This window comes from Ascaphus truei, chromosome 8, assembly GCF_040206685.1.
Source record: "Ascaphus truei isolate aAscTru1 chromosome 8, aAscTru1.hap1, whole genome shotgun sequence".
Lineage (NCBI taxonomy): Eukaryota > Metazoa > Chordata > Amphibia > Anura > Ascaphidae > Ascaphus > Ascaphus truei.
This window is the reverse complement of record NC_134490.1, coordinates 95,306,365-95,329,960: the sequence shown is the minus strand read 5'-3', so window position 1 is coordinate 95,329,960 and position 23,596 is coordinate 95,306,365. Positions and strand designations below refer to the sequence as shown.

Below are 23,596 nucleotides of genomic sequence, written 5' to 3'. Positions count from 1 at the left end.
GTCTTAGGTTCAGTGTGTTGGTGTTTAGGAGAGTAATTAACTCCTGAAACAACTTCAAGGTACCTCTCCACAGGATCAGGATGTCATAGGAGGATGAGCGAGGTATACAGAAGATGCAAGTCCTGGAAGACCTCCTCCGCCTCCCATCAGCCGAGATATAAATTGGCGTAGGTGGTCCCCATTGCAGTCCCTCTCACTTGATGGTAAAGTTTACCGTCAAAGATAAAATAGTTGTCAGTAAGTATACAACGGAGTAAATCCACAACCAAAAGGTTGCGATTTACAAAATCACAGCTCCTTGGCTGTAGAAAGTATTGCACCGCCTTAATCCCATTGCTGTGTATTATCGATGTATACAGGGATTCCACATCCAGGCTGATAAGTAAAGTGTCATCGTAAATAGTGATGTCATGAAGTCTATTTAACACATCTTTAGTATCACAAAGATACGACGGCAGTGAAGTGACAAATGGTCGTAAGACATGGCCAACATATACGCTCGACTGCTCCGTGAGGTTAGCAATCCCAGAGACAATCGGGTGTCCTGGCGGGAGGCTCACACCCTTATGAATCTTGGGGAGCACTCGCACTTGGAGTTCTATTCAGAAGTGCATCAAAACACCTGTTGTTTGGAGAGTACCTTTGTAGCGATACCTTGGTCCAATATAAATTTTAATTATTTTGTATATTTGATTGTGGGGTCAGTTTTCAGAACTGAACAATTCCTTTCAGACAGCAATCTTTTATTTTCATTCACATAGTTGGTAGAGTCAAGTATTACAATATTTCCCCCTTTATCAGAGGGTTTTATTGTTTGACTGGACTGAAGTTCTTGCAGAGCAGTTCACTCTGCTTCACTTACTGTAGATTACTTGGATTAGTTTGTGGTTGTAATTTTTCTAGGTCTTTTGTGACCAATTTCATAAATGTGGCCACATTAGATCTAAATTTATACCAGCTCTTGAAACTAGATTTGGGTTTCAGCCGAGTGAAGGACCCCTCTCCCGCATTTTGTGAGCTCTCCTCCTGTAGAGCTGTTAAATCCCTAATGGTAGCTAGGTCTAGTCCATCAACAACATGTTCCAGACCCTCAGCTCTGAGTTTCTAGAATTCTCTCCGAATAAAGAACTTCTGTAACAGGAGCTTCCTCCCGAATAAGTGTACATCTTTAATCCAATCAAACCATGTGAAAAGGAACGGCCCTTATTTAGTGCTCTAGCCTGTTCACTAGTTAGAACAGAACTGGAAAGATTCACTATATGATTATTCTCAGCCATGTTTGTTACTGTCTGCATCGTCGAGAACGACTTCTTGGTCTCCCCTTGTATGCCCTGTCTATTAGTCCAGTCCACCTTTCCCCTTCTTATCTTCCCCTTTCCGGGAAGGATGGGTAGCGGAGGCCTTGGTCTAAAAAAAACCCGGTTTCTGTTTCTCCTCTGCCAAAGTTCCTTCTGTCAGATATTTCACTTTCGTCATTGGGCGTGTCCCACTCAGTAGATATCTAACTATACCAGCAACTTAATCCAAGCAGAGCAATGGCTAAGAACTTTATCCCATTTCACTAGAAAATCTGGATCTGTATAGTGGTAGGATGGTGACAGATTAAGCCGTAAACCCCTTGTGATTAAGTTAGATTTCAAATAATTCTCTAGGCTTGCCACCTTCCACCAGTCATTCACATACTGATATTTGAAAGGGATAAAAAGGAATAAAGGCAGATTGCTTACTAGTAATGTTAAAGTGAGCATAATCTTGCCCATAAGGCCATAGATTAATATTATTAAAGGCTATATACCCAAACAAAGAGGCAGAGAGTATCTTAATATCAGCATAGTAAGAACAGGGAGAAAAAAATAGAACTAGCAGCAACCGAGTGAACAGAGCCCAGAGTACCTAGTATAGGGATTTTATCCACCACATTTTTACATACCTCATAGTGAGTGCATTCAGTGGGGGAACTTTTCTTGTGCTTTCTATGCTACTATTGTCCCTATTTGCACCTCAGTATATGACTACTATCTAAATATAATAGGCTGATGTGGGCGATTTTCCCATCTCCCCCTTACCCAATGTTTAGTTTCTGTCTGGTTATTAAAGAAGGGCCTACATGAAGGTGGCACTGTGTGCTTTGGAAAAGTAAGGAAAACAAAATCATTTATAAAAGGTGCATTTTTTTAAACAATTGTACAGTAGTACCTCTGGTAGCACAAATAAATCCATATTTATAGCATGTGCAGACTGATATATTCCTTAAGTGTCTAAGCCCAATCAATACATGCTTATCGTTATCACAAATAATCAAGTATTTCTTAGCAAACTCCCTGATGAACAAACTAGAGAAACAAGAACACAATTTTTACAATGGCAAACAAACAACTAAAGTCTATGATGGGACTAATCCGACATGCCACTTGAAACATTAACCAGTACAAATCATGGATTAAAATAGTAAAATAGGACTCTGGGTAAAGCCATTCCATTTAATAGTTTATGGAGTAGTACAGTTGGTCCTGGAAAGGTGTAAATGAGTGCAGTTTATCATGCCTCTTATTAGACCAACGTTGATAGTTTTTCATAGATTTCGTTTGACCCAAAAACTTTATAGACATCTCCATTTCCAAAATCTGAAGTGTCTCAAACACCCATGTGCAACTACTCCTACGGAAAGCACATTTTCAGGCATCAACATTTAACAAACCTAAAAGCTTAAAATTCTAGTATAAAGTAGTTGTACACACATTCCCAATGCACACCACATTAAGAATGGCCAAACATATTTGCATACTAACATTCCTCTGAAATATTTGTGCCGACAAATGATCAGAAACAGAAATGGACATACGTCAATTGTAATTAAAAATGATTTTTTATTTTTTTTATTTTAAATAGCAAGTGGGTCTTCATTTAAAAAAAAAAAAAAAAGAAAGACTTTGTCTTCACGTTTTATTTTGTTTATCTTCAACTGGAGTTTTCATAAAGTCTTTTGTATGTGGTTAATGGATTTGTCTTTTCAAGGCCAAATGTGACTCAAAGATGCAAGTATATTCACAGTAACCAATACAATTTAAGAGAATTAGATTAAAAACTCCTGGAGATTGGGTGGAAACGGCATTGAGAAGTTCTCATCCTTTTATGACACAGACCTGAATCTTTATAGTCTAGCCAGGAAATCGTCATATTGCAAAGCAGTCCAACTTGCCACAGCTCCCATCGGCTCAGGCCAAACTAGACTATTTACAACAACGTTATGCTATTCTGTACAAAATTGGATCTCTCACTTAGAAGTCCAGGATTTTGCGCTCCGCTAATATAAATGTATTTTCCAAGCTAAACCTAAAAAATAAAGCAATTATGATTATTCACCATGGTCACAAATCGGATAAACTTTCTTATAATCATATTACAGGTCTATTAAATAATATAGAGTACATACTGGCAACTCCTTGGGTGCCAGGCAAATACAGAAGTTCGGCCCACAGCAGCTGGACGCAGATGTTGGGCCCAACGTCCAGCGCAGGCCAGGGACATTTCTCCCGGGTCTTCTCCTCCTAACACCGCACATCCCTCCCTCCCCCCCCCCCCCCCCCATCAGCGGCCCTGCTTATACTATTCCCCTACCTTGACATTTTCTGCATCACCAATTACTATGGCCAAATCAAGTGCTTTCAAAATGGTAGATATCTAGGTAGAGCAGCAAGAGTCAAACTGGAGCCAAGATAAAACATGGAATTCTTTACATGTCTTTTACCCAAACGTAACCCTTTCAGTGTCGTCTTCTCATGCTTATCCTTTCATACACCGAAAGAGGCAATTTACAAAGAACTCAGTATTGTTGACGTACATAATTGAAAGTGAATGCAACAAATGTATTATGTTTATACTTGCCTCATAAATTAGCCACTAAAAAATAGTCAACATTACAAAGCAGCAACCACAATTGCATTTTCATTAATGTTCCCCCCTTTAAGCCAAGTGCGTAGAAAGATGACAAAATCGCATTAACTACAAGCGCATCTTTTCACAAACCAAGATAAATATCTAATGTAGAATTTATCACATCAAGCTTGATATTAACACATGTATTTTAATTATACAAATGCAACAGAAACAAAGATATGGAAAGCTTGTCATCCTCAGAGGGAAAAAAAGGCTCCCTTATGATTTAAAAAATGCCTAAGCCTAAAAGGGTCACTGGAGATTGACATGAAGGGGGTTGAAGACAAACTCAGAAGATGGGCTTATGCTCTACTTCGTGCAAGAGGAGTTTTAGGATAAATCCCTGCCCCTCTCTAGGAATCTGATGTTATGCGATAATGTAATTAGATCTATTTTATTTAGACATAGTATATGGATCAGCACCTCAAACCCACCTTGGCAAACTTGATACCCTCTACAATTCAATATGCCGTTTTGTTCTCCAATGCAACTACAACACACATCACTGCGAAATGCTCAAAGAACTATATTGGTCAGCACTCGAGTCTAGGCGCAAAGTAACCTTTCCTGTCTTGCCTTCAAATACTTTCTGGGCAAGCTACCCATCTATCTGAACAAGCTCCTCACCCATACCACATGCAGCACTTATCTGAGATCTGACTCCAAAAGACTGTTCATGGTCCCAAGGCTCAACAAAGTATCCGTCCGTTCCTCCTTCTCTTACCGTGCACCCCAAAACTGGAACAACCTACCGGAGACTCACATTCACCACCAGCTTAAGTTCTTTAAAAAATAAGGCTGTCTCACATTTTAATTTGATCTGTAACTGTTTCATAAGCCTATAATATTTATTTTCTATAACTGTGCACGCAATGTCTTGTATATAATGTATACCCTGTTCACTTATGTAACTGTATTTGTAACCATGTATTATTTGTCTTAACTATGCCCAGGACATACTTGAAAAACGAGAGGTAACTCTCACTGTATTACTTCCTGGTAAAATATTTTAGAAATAAAGTAATTTTATGAAACGGTATATGCATATATTGTATGTTCTTGTAATATTTTGCTCACACACTTGAGTAAAACTAAATAAATGGTCGCAGGGGGAGGCTAATTTTTCCAAGAGGAAAATTGGGATGATACCACTAAGTTAAAGAAAATGTGACAAGCTAAAGGTACAGGCCAGGAACGGGATCCCATATAGAACATATTAAGGAGCAGCTTCAGGGTCCTGACTCATCAGGTCAGTAATGTTTCCTATTGGGATATTCTATCCTGCTGTGAAGTGGAAATAGGAAAGGAGGACAACATTATATATCTCTTAATATGCTACGAAGCCGCTTCTTGGTACTAGATAACAGTTCAGATGCATTCAAATGAAAACACGTTTACAGCACAGGGAAAATGGCATTAATGCATATTCAATATGGGGCTTAGTCCCCATCCTACAGCTATACAACCTTACACACCCTTAACACGATTTGCATACAACACCCTTTAAATTCCCTACCATGATTGTTCAAATGGACGTATTACCTATTCTTACCACTGAAGCAGAGGGCAGCGCGATACAATTCTCCTTTGCTCAGTTTAAGATGGGATTTTGCTAAATTGTTAGTCAGATAAGTCACTAACATTTGCTAACCATGTATACAGCTATTAAAGCATTATGACAATATTTTAAAGATGAAAGTTAAAAAAAGAAAGCCTTCTAATTAAGGCTTTTCTGGGTGTACGGAACCTGACCTGCAGGTAAGTCAAAAGCTTTCTTATCGCTTAGAAGTTACATGCATGTTTTCAATCAAATGTGTAAAACATTCATATGGGCATATGTATGCAACTAAAGTTTATCCCAGGGGATCCCACAGGCAGCTTACAATGCCTTCTCCAACATCTGTAAATGGAAAATTCCTTGCAAACCTCCTTTACTTCGGTTACAAAGATGAATAAACAGAACATGGAAAATCTGTCACATTCCAAAATCATCAATTCTTACTCTGGAAATTACACCAAAATATTCCAAACGATGTGATCTTCCTTTAAACATAATACGGTTTAGCCCAAAGAAAAAATGCCTCGTAGGATTGAGCGACAGATGAAATTTTATGTAGTTTATGAAAACAAGAAACCTTTGAATGAGTGGATGGGTCACTACGACCAACGGCCAATAAGCTAAATGCACAAGCCGAGTCAGGTAACCTGACCTTGAATGTCCAGTTCTCCTAAAATTGCTTTAGAATAAATAATGGCCAAAGAACACAATCCTGGAAGGTTAACCCCTGGGCGGAACAATGCTACATGGTTAACGATCAATTTATTGCAAATTATACAGAAAAAGCCATCAAAAATATCCAAAATGCTTATAACAATTCTGCTGAAAATGTTTTCAGGTAATGTACTAAGTTTTGAAAAAGTAGACATTTTATGTCTTTGTTGAAGCAATAGAAATAACATTAATTTCCTCTAAACCCATATACAGAATCTAACTGTGCAAAATGAACCATGTTCAATGTCTACTAAGCAGTGCTATGCCGTAAGACTCCTTCCAGCACAGCTTCGTAACTTTGCAGCCGAAATGAACGAGCTATTAGCTGTCTTGGAGCTCAGGGGTCTTATGCAGTAACACGGTTTAGTAAATATGGCCCAATCACAAGGTCAATAGCAGTCTTACAGCGTGGCAGTATAAAAGGACGAAAGGAGACCCGCTCTACCTAGAGTGACCAGGTGTCAAACATGCGGGTGCACTAGGAAAGGCAAATTGGAACACAAAATTTTTCCGGACGGTACAAAGAAACACGGAACGGGAAAGTCCTTATGGCGTGCACTCCGAACGCGTTAGTGAAAAATACTCAATAGAGGTGTCAAACAGATGCGCTGCTTGTGATGGTCTTAAAAGATGGTCAGGTGGTAATGTGAGTATGATAGAATTAAGATCAAATGTATTAGACATTAAAATAATGAGGACCAATAAAACTATCAAATATTCAGCAATGTACGGCTGTAAATAGAATAATGAGTGGCTGGCCTTAAATGTCTTCACCTTTCCAACCTAAAAAAACAGAACTCCACTTTGAAATGGACGAATACAACTACAAGAATTAACATTGGCACTTAATTTGAAAAAGTATGCCTTCAATAAAAAAAAGGGGAGAACAGTTCCAACAAACTGAGAACACAGAGGATGACAGAACTCAGGAAGGAATTAACACAGGAAAAGGACAAGGCAGAGCAGTCACAGGAAAACCTGTGTCCTACACACGACTCAGGACCCGCAGGCAGGGTAAATGAAGGGTTAAAGCAAGGCAAGGTCAAGTACAGTTCCTAGCTCATACACAACTGAGTAGCAGGGTACTTTACGGATACGCCAAGGCAAGTCCAGAGGAAGTTCAAGGTCAAAACACAAGGGGAAACAGGCAGAGTACTTGGCTTGAACAAGAGTAGACGTGAACTGGTTCAGGAACAAAGTTGCAACGCAATGAGCATATGACTTCCTGACCCTTAAACAGAGCTTGGCCGGGAGGGTCAGCCGTTGCAATGTCTCAGAGTTGTAGTTCTTTTGAGATTTAAGCTCGGTAATTGCAATATTGCAGCCAGAATAGACTCCCAGGCAGGCAGGTTTTCTTGCTGTTGCAAATACTGGCTACTCACCGACGCACAGGTTTGATACATACTATTGAAAAGGTTACTTACAAAAAGGTGCAAATTCTCAGTTCTGAGAAACCATTCATATAGAAAAAAAACAATAAAAGCAGAGGTATAAAATATTGACACATACCCTATGTGGCTGGTATGTGTCCTGTTCTGATCTATAATATACAGTACCACTGACATCAGATGTATAGGTATTGAAATACCAAGTCAACATTTGGTCTACACAAGATCTTCCATTGTTAATGCCAATTACAGATCAGTAGTGTAATCAGATTACATGACAGAATTAATTTCACTGAGCGGCAATAATTTCTACTCCCTACAAGCAACATAAAACTGATCAATGTACCCTGTAACAGCGTTACTAGTTTATGTAACTAATGGGCAAGTCTACTATACTCTAGGAAAACACACATTTGCTATATTATGCAAAAAAAATGTAATGGACTTAAAGAAAAAAACATTTCATTACAGAATCAAATTTAGCATTGGTTGATAATTGCGTTTTAATTTTAATGAATACACCCCAAAGTGACATCAAACAGATACTTGGGTGGTTCTGCCCATACATTTTATATAATGTAAATACTGAACCAGCATATTTAAGATCACCTATAATGTAATGCATATGTTAGGAATTGTATTTAACTTAGAACAGAACTGCAATAAAGAAAAATGGAATTTATCTTCAATTTCCCCTTGGAAAAATGTGGTCTTTTTGCTTCAGGAAATTCCCCTAGTGGGAAATTACATTTTAAATTGGACCAAAGAGAAGGGCAGTAGCATATTTAGTAGCTTTAAAAGCGGTTAATGACAATTTTTAAACAAAATCAGGCAAGTGCAAGTATATATGTTTTTTTACCGTATGCCAAACCTGTTCACTACTGAACAATTACATTTTTTTTCAAACCATTTTTATTGAATTTAACATATCAAAGAAAAACAGCACACTGATAAAAGGCAAAATTATACAAAAAAAATACATTGGGAACACGGTGGGGGGGAGGGGGGGTAGGATAGAGACACGTATACTAAACACAAGAATAAAAGGGAACCAGATATTTTTCCCCAGCTTGTTGAGTATCTTTGGAAATGAAAATAATAGTTGTACCTAGACCACACTTACACCTGAAGACCTGCCACTTTATAGCGATACATTTTTACCTAGTTTATCTAATTTACCCATGGGTCCCATGTCTTATAGAAAGATTTTGAAGTGTTTTAGAAAAGTGATGTGCTTCTCCATTTGCATCACTTCATTAATCTGTCTTTCTACAACTGACTTGGAGGGGGGTTGATTTTTCCAGTAGTTCACATCTTCCACTGGTTTAGCCAGCAAAAATGTTAGTGGGTCCAGGGGGATTTTAAATCCTATTGTGTCCTTAATAATCTCTTGGATAACAAACTAGTATTTTTGGATGGCCGGACAGTTCTATCAAATGTGGACATATCTCCTTTCTATCTGCATCCCCTCCAGCAGAGATCGGAGGACTCTGGGTAAATTTGTTTGTCTTTATGGGGTGAGGTACCATTGATATAAGATCTGATAAATATTTTCCTTTGTCGTGGTACATATGGAAGTTTTGGCTGCGTTGTCCAAAATAATCTCCTAATCTTCTCTGTCAATATATATCTTAACGTCATCAGCCTACTTGACCATATAGCTATGATCAGGAGTGTTCCCGGCTGATTCTATGCCGAGTGTATGTATGTATGTATGTATGTATGTATGTATGTATGTGTGTATGTGTGTATGTGTGTATGTGTGTATGTGTGTGATATATATATATATATATATATATTTATATATATATATATATATATATATATATATATATATATATATATATATCTTCGTAAATCAATCCTTTCTGGTAAATCCCTTTCTTGCAAAGAGATTCTAAATTAGACAGCTCTGTGAATTCGAACTTCCTAGAGATATTGTGGAGGTAGTGTCTTATTTGTAAGAATTTGAATAGATGCAGGTCTGGTGCATTGTATTTGATCTGGAGGTCTTGGAAATTTAGCAGTTCCCCTTATGCAATTTTCTCCAATCGGCCCTTTATTTTTATTTTTGAACGGCAACCCAAAGTGATAAGGGTAAGAGGCAACTCTTTGAATATTGTGACTCGATAGCTACCCAACAATATTGATTCGGGTCCACACTCCAGGTGACTACTTTTATAAGTTGGGCGGCCTGGTAGCACCTCACCAAATCTGAACCCCCAATCCAACTCTTGCCCTAGCAGACAGCATTACCAATCTAGCTACTCTAGGCCTTTCTCTTGCCAAATTAATTGGAAAATTTTATTTTCTAGAGATTTTACTTCCCTCATTGGTATATGGATCGGGAGGGTTTAGAAGAATAATAATCTGGGGAGAATGTTAATTTTTATTGACATTCTTCCGAGCCAGGATATCTGGTGTGAATTCCAGGTCAGTAGGTCTTTAATATTAACGAATAAAGGGGAATAGTTACAATGATAAAGTGCGTTGTAATGTCTAGCGATATTGACATCTACAGTTGGTGCTTAAGATGGGAGGCCCGCCATCTATAATTAAAATTTAGTTGCAGAAGTTTGATGTCAAATTCAGGGAGAAATATGTTTAGAGCCTCTGACTTAGGATTGTTGATTTTATAACTAGAGATCGTGCCGATTCTGTTAGGATTCGTTGTAAGTTCTGATCTAATATTTGAGGCTAGAGGTTCTATTGATAGGGTGAAAAGTAGAGGTGATTGTGGACAGCCCTGTCTTGTTCCATTTAAATTTTTTATTGTTTCCCGATTATTCCCTGGGAGCTTTACCATGGCCCTGGGGGCTTGGTAGAGGACTCCGACTCCTTCAAGGAAAGGACCAGTGAAGCCAAAATGTTTGCATGGTCTTGTCTAGGAAGTGCCCAATCTATTCTGTCAAACGCCTTCTCTGCTTCAAGGCTTAACAGAATCGCTTTGGCCTTGGTGGAATGGACTTGCTCAATAATATCTATAATTTTCCTTGTATTGTCCGACGCCTATCTTCCACTGATAAATCCCACTTGGTCAACATGTATCAGTCTCAGTAGAATGGGGTTAAGTCTGTTGGCCAGAATCTTACTATATATTTTAATATCTGAATTGAGGCGGTAAATAGGGCAGTAACTCCCACAACAGAGGGTCGCGTCCTGATTTAAATATAATAATTGCTAGGTTTGCTGTGGTCATTGTGACTGGGATTGATTTACCTTCTAGGAATTAAACATCTCCATGAGACATGGAGAGAGGGTGCTTAGAAATGTTTTATAATATATATTTGAAATAACGTCGGGTCCCGGGGATTTAGCCGATTTGAGGGTCTTTACTACATTTGTTAATTCTAGCTGTGTAATTTTGCCCTTTAGACTGCTTCGCTCAGCCTTGGTTAACTTCGGGATTACATTTTTTCAGATATTTGGATATAGCTTCTGACTTTTGTGGCTGAGGTTGCACCTCTGATGAGTTTAGAATCTCCAATTTCAAATAGAAATTAGAGAACGCCCGAGCGATCTCCTGGTCAAGGTGGGTGACCAATCCGTTTTTATATTTGATGGAGATTTGCGACCTAGCCTTCATACCCCTGAACTTGCAGGCCAGAACCCTGTCTGCCAAGTTCCTGTTGTCGTAATAACGCCGATTTGTCCACTTTAAGGCTCGGCCTACATCTTCTAATTGGGCCTGGTTTAAAGCCAGCCTGGCGTCCGATAGGGATTTATAGACTGCTTTTGATGGATTAGTTTTGTGTTTTTGTTCCAGATTTACAATTTTATCTGATAATTCTTTATATCATTTGTGTTTGACTTTTTTCCTATGAGAGGCTATTGAGATACAGTAAGAACACCACTAATCGTCGCCTTGTGGGCCTCCCATAGTAGCGAGGGTGACTCAACCGAACCCCTGCTTAGGATAAAATATTCCTCTAAGGAAAGTTGATTTTGTTTCCCATTTCTGGGTGGTTCAGTAGGGATTCATTTAGTCTCCAGTGGAACTAGTTATTTCTGGCAAAGGGAGGGAAGTGAATCAGGTCAACCGGTGCATGGTCGGACCATGTAAAAACAATAAATAAATAGAAAATAAAAAAAACGGTCCAATATTGGAATAGGAAGATGCCTAAAGGATGTCTTTAGTTATTGGGAAACAACCTAGCCTGGAAAATATCTGATGCGGGGTAGAGAGGGGAAAAAAAAAAAAAAGGAGTAATCCCTTTGACCCTGGTGCATCGCTCTCCAAGCTTCAACCAATGCAAACTCCCTCGTTGGATCTCTACATTTTTTGGAGGTTCTACGTATTAGAGTCGAGTGGGGTTGACCCTTTTTGAGGATCTGTCTAGGTCCGGTGAGGAAAGCATATTCATGTCTCCTCCTATGATTAGGGAGGATAGAAATGGTGTATCGATTGATTCCAAGACCTCCCTCAAAGTCTGCCTGGTCTTCATTTGGCACATAGACATTAATGTAAAGGCTGAGCCCGAGAGAAAACCGTGAATTATCATGGAGAAAGGGGCCAAAGATCTCATTTTGGTCTCGCTTTCTGATAGCACAGGATGGGGTCAGTAGTAAAGGGGGGAGAGGAAAGAAATGGCAGAGGGGTCTATATGTAGTCAAATAAACATCTAAAGCCATTTTCTTTACAGTTATATTGATGAGAATATAAAAATATTCAAATATACATATTTCAGGCCAGATAGTGGTTTGAATCTAGGTGGTCCAGGCCCTAGTAGTCTGTGTGTGTCTCCCAGAGATGGGTTTATAGGGTTCGGTACATGGGGCATGTCCGGCAGATAGAGGTAACAACTAACCTAGAACATAAACCTATTTTCAAACGTCCAGGGATTGGATGAATAATAGGTGCTCAAGACTCCTTTACCGTCCAGTCCCCTCATCTTTATGGGAGACAAAATATTTTGTACATTCAGTTAAGGAGGTCAAACCTGTGTATAGTAAGCCACCGGTGTCCTCATTCGACTGTCTCGGAGCACCCAGTCAGACCGATTGATGCCATGGTCCTCTGGTACAAGACATCAAAATAGGTGGGTAGTGTGAGGATTTAACCCCTTAATTACGATAGCTAGTTCTTTATTTTAATGGTGCCAATGAAGACAAGGATGAGTACGGCCCTCAAGCAGGGTTAAGTACAACTTTTATTTACTATAGGGTTGGTGGCTACTGATTTTTCAAAAACAATCAGAAAAAGCGCCCTTAGCCATATATGTCTACTTTCCTTTCAAGACCTTCTATAGGTTTTAGTAAAAGCACAGTTTCCATATCCCAACTCAGATCTAGGTCTACAACCCCTTTAATTAATCTTCTAATTCTTCCACAATAAAGAATAATCTTGGGGCATGACCACCAGATATGTTTGAACGTGCCTAGTTGTCCGCAGTTACGCCAGCACATTGGGGAGGTTAGTGGGAAAAAGAGTGGAGGCGTGCAGTAACATCTATGGAGAATTTTCAGGTTCGTTTCTCCAACTGCTTGGCATCTGGAAGCTCTGGCTAGTCTGTCGTAAATTTCCTCTCAATCCTCGCCATCTAAAGATTTATCTAGATCTCTCCCATTCTGAAACATTTTTACTTGTTTGGTCGTTAAGCGGGCGTATTAGAACTTGATAAAATTGAGCGATTGTCCCTTTATGATATTCGCCTAGCTGATACAAACCAAACTCTCAAAGTGGTTACGGGTCTGTTCCAATTATTCTTTGGTTGTATAGATAAAACATTAGTGTTTGAGTTGCATATACTGAAATATCTGCGAGTTCAGAACCCCATATTCCTCTATTTCTATAAATGACTTAATCCTATTTCACTTCAACATATTTCCAATGGTGGATAGTCCTTTTTCTTCCCATTTTTAAAAAAAACATTTGAGTGGTGTGATGAGGGGAACTCTTGGTTGAACCTGATCGGTTGTTGGGAGCGAAGGGATAGATGAAATCTGCTTGTATTTACAATTTTTATCCCAGATGGTTAGGGAGTGTGTTAGAACTGGATGGGCTTTATAGTGTTCTGCTCTGTGTTCCTTCTTTATCCATAGAAGGGTTGCCAAGTCTGGCTGCCGGGCTTCCGATCTCTCAATATCTACCCATGGTTTTGTACCCGGGGTTGCAGACCAGTAAAGCAATACTTGAAATAAATACAATATTCTTGGAAGAAGGTTCATTTTGACTGATATAATCCTGCCTGACCAGAATATCTGGTGCCCTGACCATTTTATTAGATCTTTTTTCAGAGTTTTGATTAAATCTGGATAGTTTGCATTTTATATATATCCTCGTATATTTATGTGATATTTATCCCTAAATACCTTAACTTGTCCGTTTTCCATTTTATGGGAAGTCTTTTTCAACTCATTTTCTTTTTCTTTAGATATAAATAAACTTATAGCTTCTGATTTAGTATGGTTAACTTTGACATTTGAGAATTTGCCGAATTAGTCTAGTGTCGAACAAACTTCTTAGGGATGTCTCTGGTTGTGTCACGGAGAGCAACATATCGTCAGCAAAAAGGGATACTTTGTAAACTTTGTCGCCTATGGAGATACCTCATCTCTGGATTTGATCATATTTTAGAGGCCAGAACTTCTATGCAGATAGCAAACAGCAGAGGGGATAATGGACATCCCTGCCTAGTACCATTGGAGATCTCAAAGGGTGCTTAAGTATAGCCTGAGGTAAGGACTGTAGCTGTTAGGCTAGAGTATAATGCAGTGATACCATTAATATAATTTTCGTGTAGTCCCACCTCTCTTAGCATGCTAAACATAAAAGGCCAGGCCACCATATCGAATGCTTTTTCTGCATCGAGCCCTAGTATCAGTGTGGGGCGTTGTTTTGTGTTGCTATTACACATACTCTAGTTCTTACGTAAGAAACTGTACATTCAGACTTCCACGATACACATTAGAAACTCAGCTTAAGGTGCAAGTTTTGCATGTGTAAAGGTGCAAACATCAATGGGTGCAATTCAATTGCCGCAATGCAACCATAGTATTTGCACTTTTCCATAAATGTGCACTATACCCAAGAGGAATCAATGTACCTGGCTTTAACCATACGCCAACAAATTTGCCCAGTCCTAGCCTGCTTCAAAAACTATTATACACACAAAATTCTACTGAAATTACAGTTTATACATGTTCATTGTGGGCTAATACTAAGAGTACTCTATTTGATTTGTACTATAAAAAATAAAAAAAATCTTTCCAACACATTAATCACTATGTATTCTGTATTAAGGAAATAAAGGCTATTGTAATATCAATGAGTGGAATAAAACCACAAAATTTGTAACGTACTTTGCTGAAAGTGATATATTTGTCTATTTCTTTGCCACTTGAGCATATGGAACCGCTTGAAATAGTAATATGTACAAAATTGCTTATGGTTTTGAATGGTTTGTGTTCCTTTCAAGTGTGCTGATTAGCCAAATGGCTGGGACATTAGGAAACAAAATCACAAATCATAAGCTATGTGACATTCTTCGGCTTAAAAAGTATGAATGTCTTCCACCAGAGGATTCCACAACATGTGTTTTAGCATTAAACCAAATGATTCTAGAAATAAATAGGGTATGGCAAGAAGCTGCTGACCAATACATTTGCATTTACAAATTTCTCATACAGTATTTGTTAGGGACCAACAATTTCTGGAGGGGTGGGGGGAGAAAAAAAAATCCACCTTTATCTCGTTCTTAAACAAAATAGCTACCAGCAAGCATCTGAGCAAAGATCATTACTGGTAAAAGCCTGGTGATCGTATATACCATCCAATGGAACTCTAAGAGCATTATTCAATCACTGACCATGTACCTTTATATTTGCAAATTCAATAAGAACATACTCATCAACTCTTCAAGGGGACAGACTCAGACTCTGGGCCTGAGCTGGAGCCCCCAATGTGCTGGATTAATTAATTAGGTTGGTAGCCCTATATAAAAAGGAGCTATAAATCAGATGGCAAGGGCAGACTGTATGTGGGGTCTGTTGCTACCTACTTTATGGCTCTGTGGCTATAGAAGAAGTCTGACTGCTGTCGGAATTTTCCCCATCAGCGACGTTTGCACGGAATCCTGCTTGTGCGTCCCATGACTGGTATAAAAGGGCTTTGGAGGAAACGGACTTCCTCAGAGGAAATATTACTCAATTTTCTTCTCTTAAATTAACCGCGTAAATTTATTTAATCTGAGCCTAATATCCAGCCTCTCAATATCCTGTTACAGTGCCTCAAAAGCAATTACTTGGCACTAAAGCTTGCCAAAATAACGACTAAAACAGTCAGTTTTCAACCCTATCATTTGAGAGTCAAAAGTTAATAGTCTCTGAAAACAAGTTTTTTGTTTAATGGCACACAAGTTGACCCATAATACTCTGCACCAATCAGTCACAGACAACAATATCACATTTAACCCAAAGTCAGCATCATATCTATGACCAATTGGTAAAAGGTAGAGATTAAAATAATAACTAGAACCAAAAAAATATAATAAGCAAAATCCATATAAATGGATCCCAATCAACAAGGGATATACAGCGAACGAACCTCTCAATGAAGAGAGAATCATCGGGCAAGAGCCCCATAGGGGTGAAACGCGTTAGAGTTCCCCCGGGGGCCATCATCCTCTTATCTTTCGTTTTTGTGCATGATTTAATAAATTAAGTTTGTTTGCAATAGCACAGTCCAGCCTTACATTTGTGCCCACCAGTGCCCGCTGATTCTCTCTTCATTGAGAGGTTCGTTCGCTGACGGCATACAGACAGGAGCACACCTACCCAGATGGAGCGACTGTCACGGTAGCTTGTGACAGGGTATAATATACACCAAATAATATCTGGATTGAATTGAACACGACTTAGATATAATAAATATAGTTTATTCCTTAAAGGAGAACACACAAGATGATACAAATAACAGACAAGAAATGGACACTTACTTAAGGGTTGGACAATGAAGCAATCAGGTACAGGATTGGCAATTCATTCAGCAATACAGGTTCAAATGAAGACATCACGAAAGACACTGGGCATAGAGCTTACACTCCTTTATATGGAGTGTCACTCCTATACCCTGGCATTGAGTGCAAGTCATTGGAGGACAATTATCTGCACCCAATCCCTCCTTGCCACCTCACTTAAGGCAACGTAATACCTGCCCACTGGGTGGACATTATTCTAATCAGGGGCATATTTCCCTAGCCCCCCTCCCACAAGACCGGCGTCTGAAAGTCTGCTTGGGAAAGGAAAACTTTTGTCCCAAGGTGTGAAACAACACTTATCATAAAGTACCCACATCCTGCTTTCCTTTGTGCTAGCATACACAAGCAGGGAGGGGGAGCCTTTGATCAGGGGGTTTATTGTAGACCACTTGTCTCCCCCCTGAGCATTAACATACCATATGAGCTCTAGCCTTCCCGGGCTTTTACCCTGGACCAAAAATACAATACATGCTTTAATATCTACATATATTAAAATAATCCGTTCTGTGGGTCTGAGCGGGCTGAAATTTGCCAGGTCCTCATGCCGGAGAACCCTTGCCATAGTGGCCAAATATCAGCCTTCCACGACCCCCAAAACCGGAGATACAAAAATACAGTTTAAAAGCACATTACAAAAGTGGCTTTTTTCTGCCATGCAAATCAATGGCAGAAACCTAAATTTTACCATTACCCTGACACCGTTCTGTTGCCCCGAGAGGGTCGTTATTTTCCATGCAATCCTGCCGGAACTTGGACTACATGGTGACCGAATCTCAGCCCTCTAGGTTGAACAGAACCGGAGTTATGGGTTCCAGGTTTCTGCTCGTTCTGACTTAGCCGTTTTTTCACGCGGCTTCCCTCCATTAAAATCAATAGGGCCGGGGCCTCCATAGGATTCAATGGGACCTCCGCTACCATTGAAGTACATGGGACACACACTAACAGTTAACCCTACTCCGTTCGGTTGATGGGAAAGGGCTGGAAATTGCCATGCAGTCATGCAGTGACTACATCCTTGCCAACTCCCAACCCTCGGGTCCCCACGGAACCAGCGTTATGGGTTTTCAGTTTACCCTGTTTCACACTTAGTGTTGGAAAGCCACACGGCTTTCTCCGCCATTACGGTCAATGGTAGGACCCTCCTGGCCGGCGCGACCCTTTCTCGCCGCCATTAATTGTCGGACCCTGTTGGGGTCAAGTGAGGGGGTTCCTAACATCTAGGGGCAAAAAGCATTTTATTTCTGGGTGCCCTAGAACAAAAGTTCCCACGCAAATTGGCCGTGAACTTGACCGAGGCCCTAGTTTCCACGCCAATTGCGCGATCAAAGCTCTTTTTTTGACAATGTTGCCGCTCTTGCGGTTTTGCGGTCTGGCAGGCTGCCAGCTCCACTCCGGAGGTCGGTTCCAGGAATCCCCATTGAAATGCATTACTCCATTCACTTTCAATGGGGAACCACCGCTCCTCCTCTCGAGCGCCACCTGCAGGTCTTCTACGGAAACAGGCCCAAATCGCCAGAATCTCTATAGGATTGTATTGAGCCCCCATGGCGACCTATGGAGAAACTGCAAAATGGAGCCTGCAAAGGCGGGAAAAGGGACAAAGGGTCATAAACACAGAATTAACATTAACCCTTTCCCTCCCGCATAGATCCCAGTGTATGTGTTGGTGCAGACACTGGAATGGAAAAAACACATTGTTACAGGGGAATACACATTTGGGTGCTGAAGCAGGGTAAAACACATTACTGGCCCGCAGTCCAGTTAACCCTTGCCTCCCAAGTGAGGTCAGGGGGTGGCCATATGGGGTGCAAACCCTCTAATACCGGGCCAAACCCCCTCTACCATGACAGCGACGAGGTCCAGTAAGTGACTTTTCAATTACTCCAGGTGAATTGGCCATATATGCAGTACTTTGTAGATGGGGGCCCAGTTTTGGTTGTGAGCCCTCCACCGGTCATCCCCTTCATGATGTCTCATCGCTAGGCCACCTCCCACAATAGGGGTTGAAGTTGTCAACTTCAATAGTCCACTCATATTGTTCTCGCTCCATGATATCCGGATGCATTGGCATAATTAATATTTTATCTTAAATCGGGGCTGTATACTCTGCAACACTCATCATTTTGGGGGGACTGTTGACCCCAACCTACTCATCAAGGGATATACAGCCATGTAACTGTTACTACAATGCACGTCCAACATTATATAATACGCAGTAAGATACAGAAATCTACACCTCCAACAACAATGCTTTGTGCCTTACATAGGTCAGCTTTAGTCAATAAAATAGTATCTTCTATACTTCCTTCTTTGTGTACCAATCAAACAGCATTCAACAATATGACTAACATTGTATGCCTGTGGTTATTGAAAGACTCGTCATATTGAAGCAAAAGGCATAACCATGACCAAGTGCTGTGGTAAAAACAGACCTTGTTTACAGTTCAAATCAACATCTAGGTTATACGAGATTGTATACTTCACGGCACTTGAAATTCAATAGAATAACAGATTTTACACCACTAAGCTTTGTTTATGATGTGAACTTGCGTGTATTTCATCAATCCCCAAATCCGACACTGGAATAATAACCTCAAATATGGAGTGTTACCCAAAATAGTACAGTAAGATTAGCATAGAATAATACCAACATGTACAAAAGACATCTGCCTTTTCTAAAGCATGTGTAATATATACGTGCTAGAATAAAATGCACGTTGTGTTTGTTATAGAAACAATAACTACTGTAGTGCCGACGAGTATTCTTAAAAAAATCTGGGGTAATCACCAACAAGACCCAGGTACATGCTGGGTACATGCTGGGTACATGCTGCAACATTTTAGTGACCTTTCTGCAGACAGACTAATGGCCCATCGGATTAACATTGGGGGTCCCTGGCAGTCCCATGCAAACTGAATGGGACTGCCAGGGACCCCTGCTGTGTTAATCCGATGGGCCATTAGTCTTTCTGCAGAAATGTCACTGAAATGTCGCAGCATGTACCCAGCATGTACCCAGCATGTACCTGGGTCTTGTTGGTGATTACCCCAGATTTTCCAAGGCAAGTTTAAGGCAAGTTTTAGAATACTCGTCGGCGCACCTGTACATTACTTTGAGACACCTTAGGCATAGAAGCATTTGGTGAGATATATTTAATCACTGTAAACCTATAAAATATTTTTGATCCATTTATTCATTTACCGGACGGACCACGGGTGAATGTAGTTGCCCTTTCTTGTTGGAGGCTGGTGATGGTATAAAAGTAGGAGTTATTTATTTTAAAAAAGTGTCAGATATTAGAGATGTTCTTGTAGGATCTGCACATTGCAAGTAGGTTGGCTTAGACTTTTGCTAAACCGGAGGTGACCTCATGGCAATCTCGAACTAAAGAGAGATTTAGTAAAGGGTACAGTAACTAAACATCAGTGAGGGTTGAATCAGAGGTAGGAGTAAAACTATGGAATTTGTTTCCAAACAATGTGGTGATTTCAATTTAAGATTAAACCGAAAATAAAGAAATAGTAACACATAGTTTAACATTTCTGGACAAGAACTGCAAGGTCAAAGGAATAGACTACAACAACAACGTCATATTGATCCAACGTTCAGAAGAAAGGGATTTGTTGACTCTGTATGTATACTGTACACAGTGGATCAATAGATTATACAAGTATACTTCTCTCCAAGTATCGATGACAAAGGTGCTAATCTCCTATATACCAGGCTATGGAGATGATAAAGATTACTCAGGTATCACTTTCTCTTTCTATTTATGCGGATACAAGAACGTAGAACAAGTACAACTCAGTATTAAAGCAAAGATGTATATATAGATATAGATAGATATAGAGAGATAGATATAGAGATAGATAGATATTATTACAGGTTTGAAGCAGGAGGTCTCCGGAGCTGAACCCCGGTAACTTCAGCCTTGGGGAACCCCTGCTTGCAGAGATACTTGCCTCTGTAGTGGTGCCGGTATACCTGCAAGCAGAGAAACTGATCCCTAATCTAATGGTGGCGTTTAAATGTCGCACGGGCTAGTGGGAAGCTGTGACATCATCCAGTGCGATTTCCTATTGGCCTGCATGACCTGGACCTTTAAACTCTGCAGAGAAACTTACCTCCGTAGGGGGTGCCGGTATCTCCGGAATCAGGGGGTCCTTGGAGCCCTAATTAACAAGGTTCAACTCCGGAGACCCCCTGCTTCAAACCTGTAATCATTTTTATTTTATTTTTAGTGAACCCGTATTGCTGCTTTAATTAAAGGATATCGAGAGCAGACTGTTCTTTTCTGATCAAAATATCCCTCTGATGGCCATTACAGGTATTGCTAATGTTTCTGCTATGTAACATCTGCAAAACATATATACAACATGTATGATTCAAATAAGCATTCCAAATAAACTAAAAGTAAATAATATCTGCGATTTTACACATTGCTCAATAAATGTCATTTGATTTCAACAAAATATTCATTGTATATCCAACATCACAAATGAGCATATTCCTTATTAAATAGATTGCACGTTCAGCATCAATGTACTGTACATCAGGAGTTGTTGATTCAAGGTGTTGGTTTAATTTGCTCCTGCAAATATGAAGTTATATAAAGCAATAGAACTCATGGCGTGAGACGTTTGACACATTTTAATAGTATGTATACATTGTTAGTTTCTTCTAGGTTAGCAATACGTCATTTTCAATGTCTGACAAAATACGAACATGTCAAAAATCTGCATCCCGTCAAATGTGAAAATATTTCCTACATCTGAGGCACAAACTGAAGTGGCGTGTTCCCTTCACACGCTCAGTGACAGCAGCGCTTGGGAAGTGGCATGTTCCCTTCACACGCTCAGTGACAGCAGCACTTGGGAAGTGCCATGTTCCATTCACACGCTCAGTGACAGCAGCACTTGGGAAGTGGCATGTTTCCTTCACACGCTCAGTGACAGCAGCACTTGGGAAGTGGCATGTTCCCTTCACACGCTCAGTGACAGCAGCACTTGGGAAGTGGCATGTTCCCTTCACACGCTCAGTGACAGCAGCGCTTGGGAAGTGGCATGTTCCCTTCACACGCTCAGTGACAGCAGCACTTGGGAAGTGGCATGTTTCCTTCACACGCTCAGTGACAGCAGCACTTGGGAAGTGGCATGTTCCCTTCACACGCTCAGTGACAGCAGCACTTGGGAAGTGGCATGTTCCCTTCACACGCTCAGTGACAGCAGCACTTGGGAAGTGGCATGTTTCCTTCACACGCTCAGTGACAGCAGCGCTTGGGAAGTGGCATGTTTCCTTCACACGCTCAGTGACAGCAGCGCTTGGGAAGTGGCATGTTCCCTTCACACGCTCAGTGACAGCAGCACTTGGGAAGTGGCATGTTCCATTCACACGCTCAGTGACAGCAGCGCTTGGGAAGTGGCATGTTCCCTTCACACGCTCAGTGACAGCAGCGCTTGGGAAGTGGCATGTTCCATTCACACGCTCAGTGACAGCAGCGCTTGGGAAGTGGCATGTTCCCTTCACACGCTCAGTGACAGCAGCACTTGGGAAGTGGCGTGTTTCCGTCACACGCTCAGTGACAGCAGCGCTTGGGAAGTGGCGTGTTTCCGTCACACGCTCAGTGACAGCAGCACTTGGGAAGTGGCATGTTCCCTTCACACGCTCAGTGACAGCAGCGCTTGGGAAGTGGCATGTTCCCTTCACACGCTCAGTGACAGCAGCGCTTGGGAAGTGGCGTGTTTCCGTCACACGCTCAGTGACAGCAGCGCTTGGGAAGTGGCATGTTTCCTTCACACGCTCAGTGACAGCAGCACTTGGGAAGTGGCATGTTCCCTTCACACGCTCAGTGACAGCAGCACTTGGGAAGTGGCATGTTCCCTTCACACGCTCAGTGACAGCAGCGCTTGGGAAGTGGCATGTTCCCTTCACACGCTCAGTGACAGCAGCGCTTGGGAAGTGGCATGTTCCCTTCACACGCTCAGTGACAGCAGCGCTTGGGAAGTGGCATGTTCCCTTCACACGCTCAGTGACAGCAGCACCTGGGAAGTGGCATGTTCCCTTCACACGCTCAGTGACAGCAGCGCTTGGGAAGTGGCATGTTCCCTTCACACGCTCGGTGACAGCAGCGCTTGGGAAGTGGCATGTTCCCTTCACACGCTCAGTGACAGCAGCGCTTGGGAAGTGGCATGTTCCCTTCACACGCTCAGGGACAGCAGCACTTGGGAAGTGGCATGTTCCCTTCACACGCTCAGTGACAGCAGCGCTTGGGAAGTGGCATGTTCCCTTCACACGCTCAGTGACAGCAGCGCTTGGGAAGTGGCGTGTTCCCTTCACACGCTCAGTGACAGCAGCACTTGGGAAGTGGCATGTTCCCTTCACACGCTCAGTGACAGCAGCGCTTGGGAAGTGGCATGTTTCCTTCACACGCTCAGTGACAGCAGCGCTTGGGAAGTGGCATGTTTCATTCACACGCTCAGTGACAGCAGCACTTGGGAAGTGGCATGTTTCCTTCACACGCTCAGTGACAGCAGCACTTGGGAAGTGGCATGTTCCCTTCACACGCTCAGTGACAGCAGCACTTGGGAAGTGGCATGTTCCCTTCACACGCTCAGTGACAGCAGCACTTGGGAAGTGGCATGTTCCCTTCACACGCTCAGTGACAGCAGCACTTGGGAAGTGGCATGTTCCCTTCACACGCTCAGTGACAGCAGCACTTGGGAAGTGGCATGTTCCCTTCACACGCTCAGTGACAGCAGCACTTGGGAAGTGGCATGTTCCCTTCACACGCTTAGTGACAGCAGCACTTGGGAAGTGGCATGTTCCCTTCACACGCTCAGTGACAGCAGCACTTGGGAAGTGGCATGTTTCCTTCACACGCTTAGTGACAGCAGCACTTGGGAAGTGGCATGTTCCATTCACACGCTCAGTGACAGCAGCACTTGGGAAGTGGCAAGTTAATGCAGCCCTCGAGGTGAACATAATGCCACCAACCTCAACATGCATTGCAGGTACTCAATGA

At 41.3% G+C, this 23,596-nt stretch overlaps 1 protein-coding gene across 3 annotated transcripts in view; it reads right to left on the bottom strand.

Moving 5' to 3' along the window:
• The window catches only part of BICC1 (BicC family RNA binding protein 1), a 317,587-nt gene that overhangs the window by 170,293 nt on the left and 123,698 nt on the right, over nt 1-23,596 (bottom strand). The window lies entirely within an intron of this gene.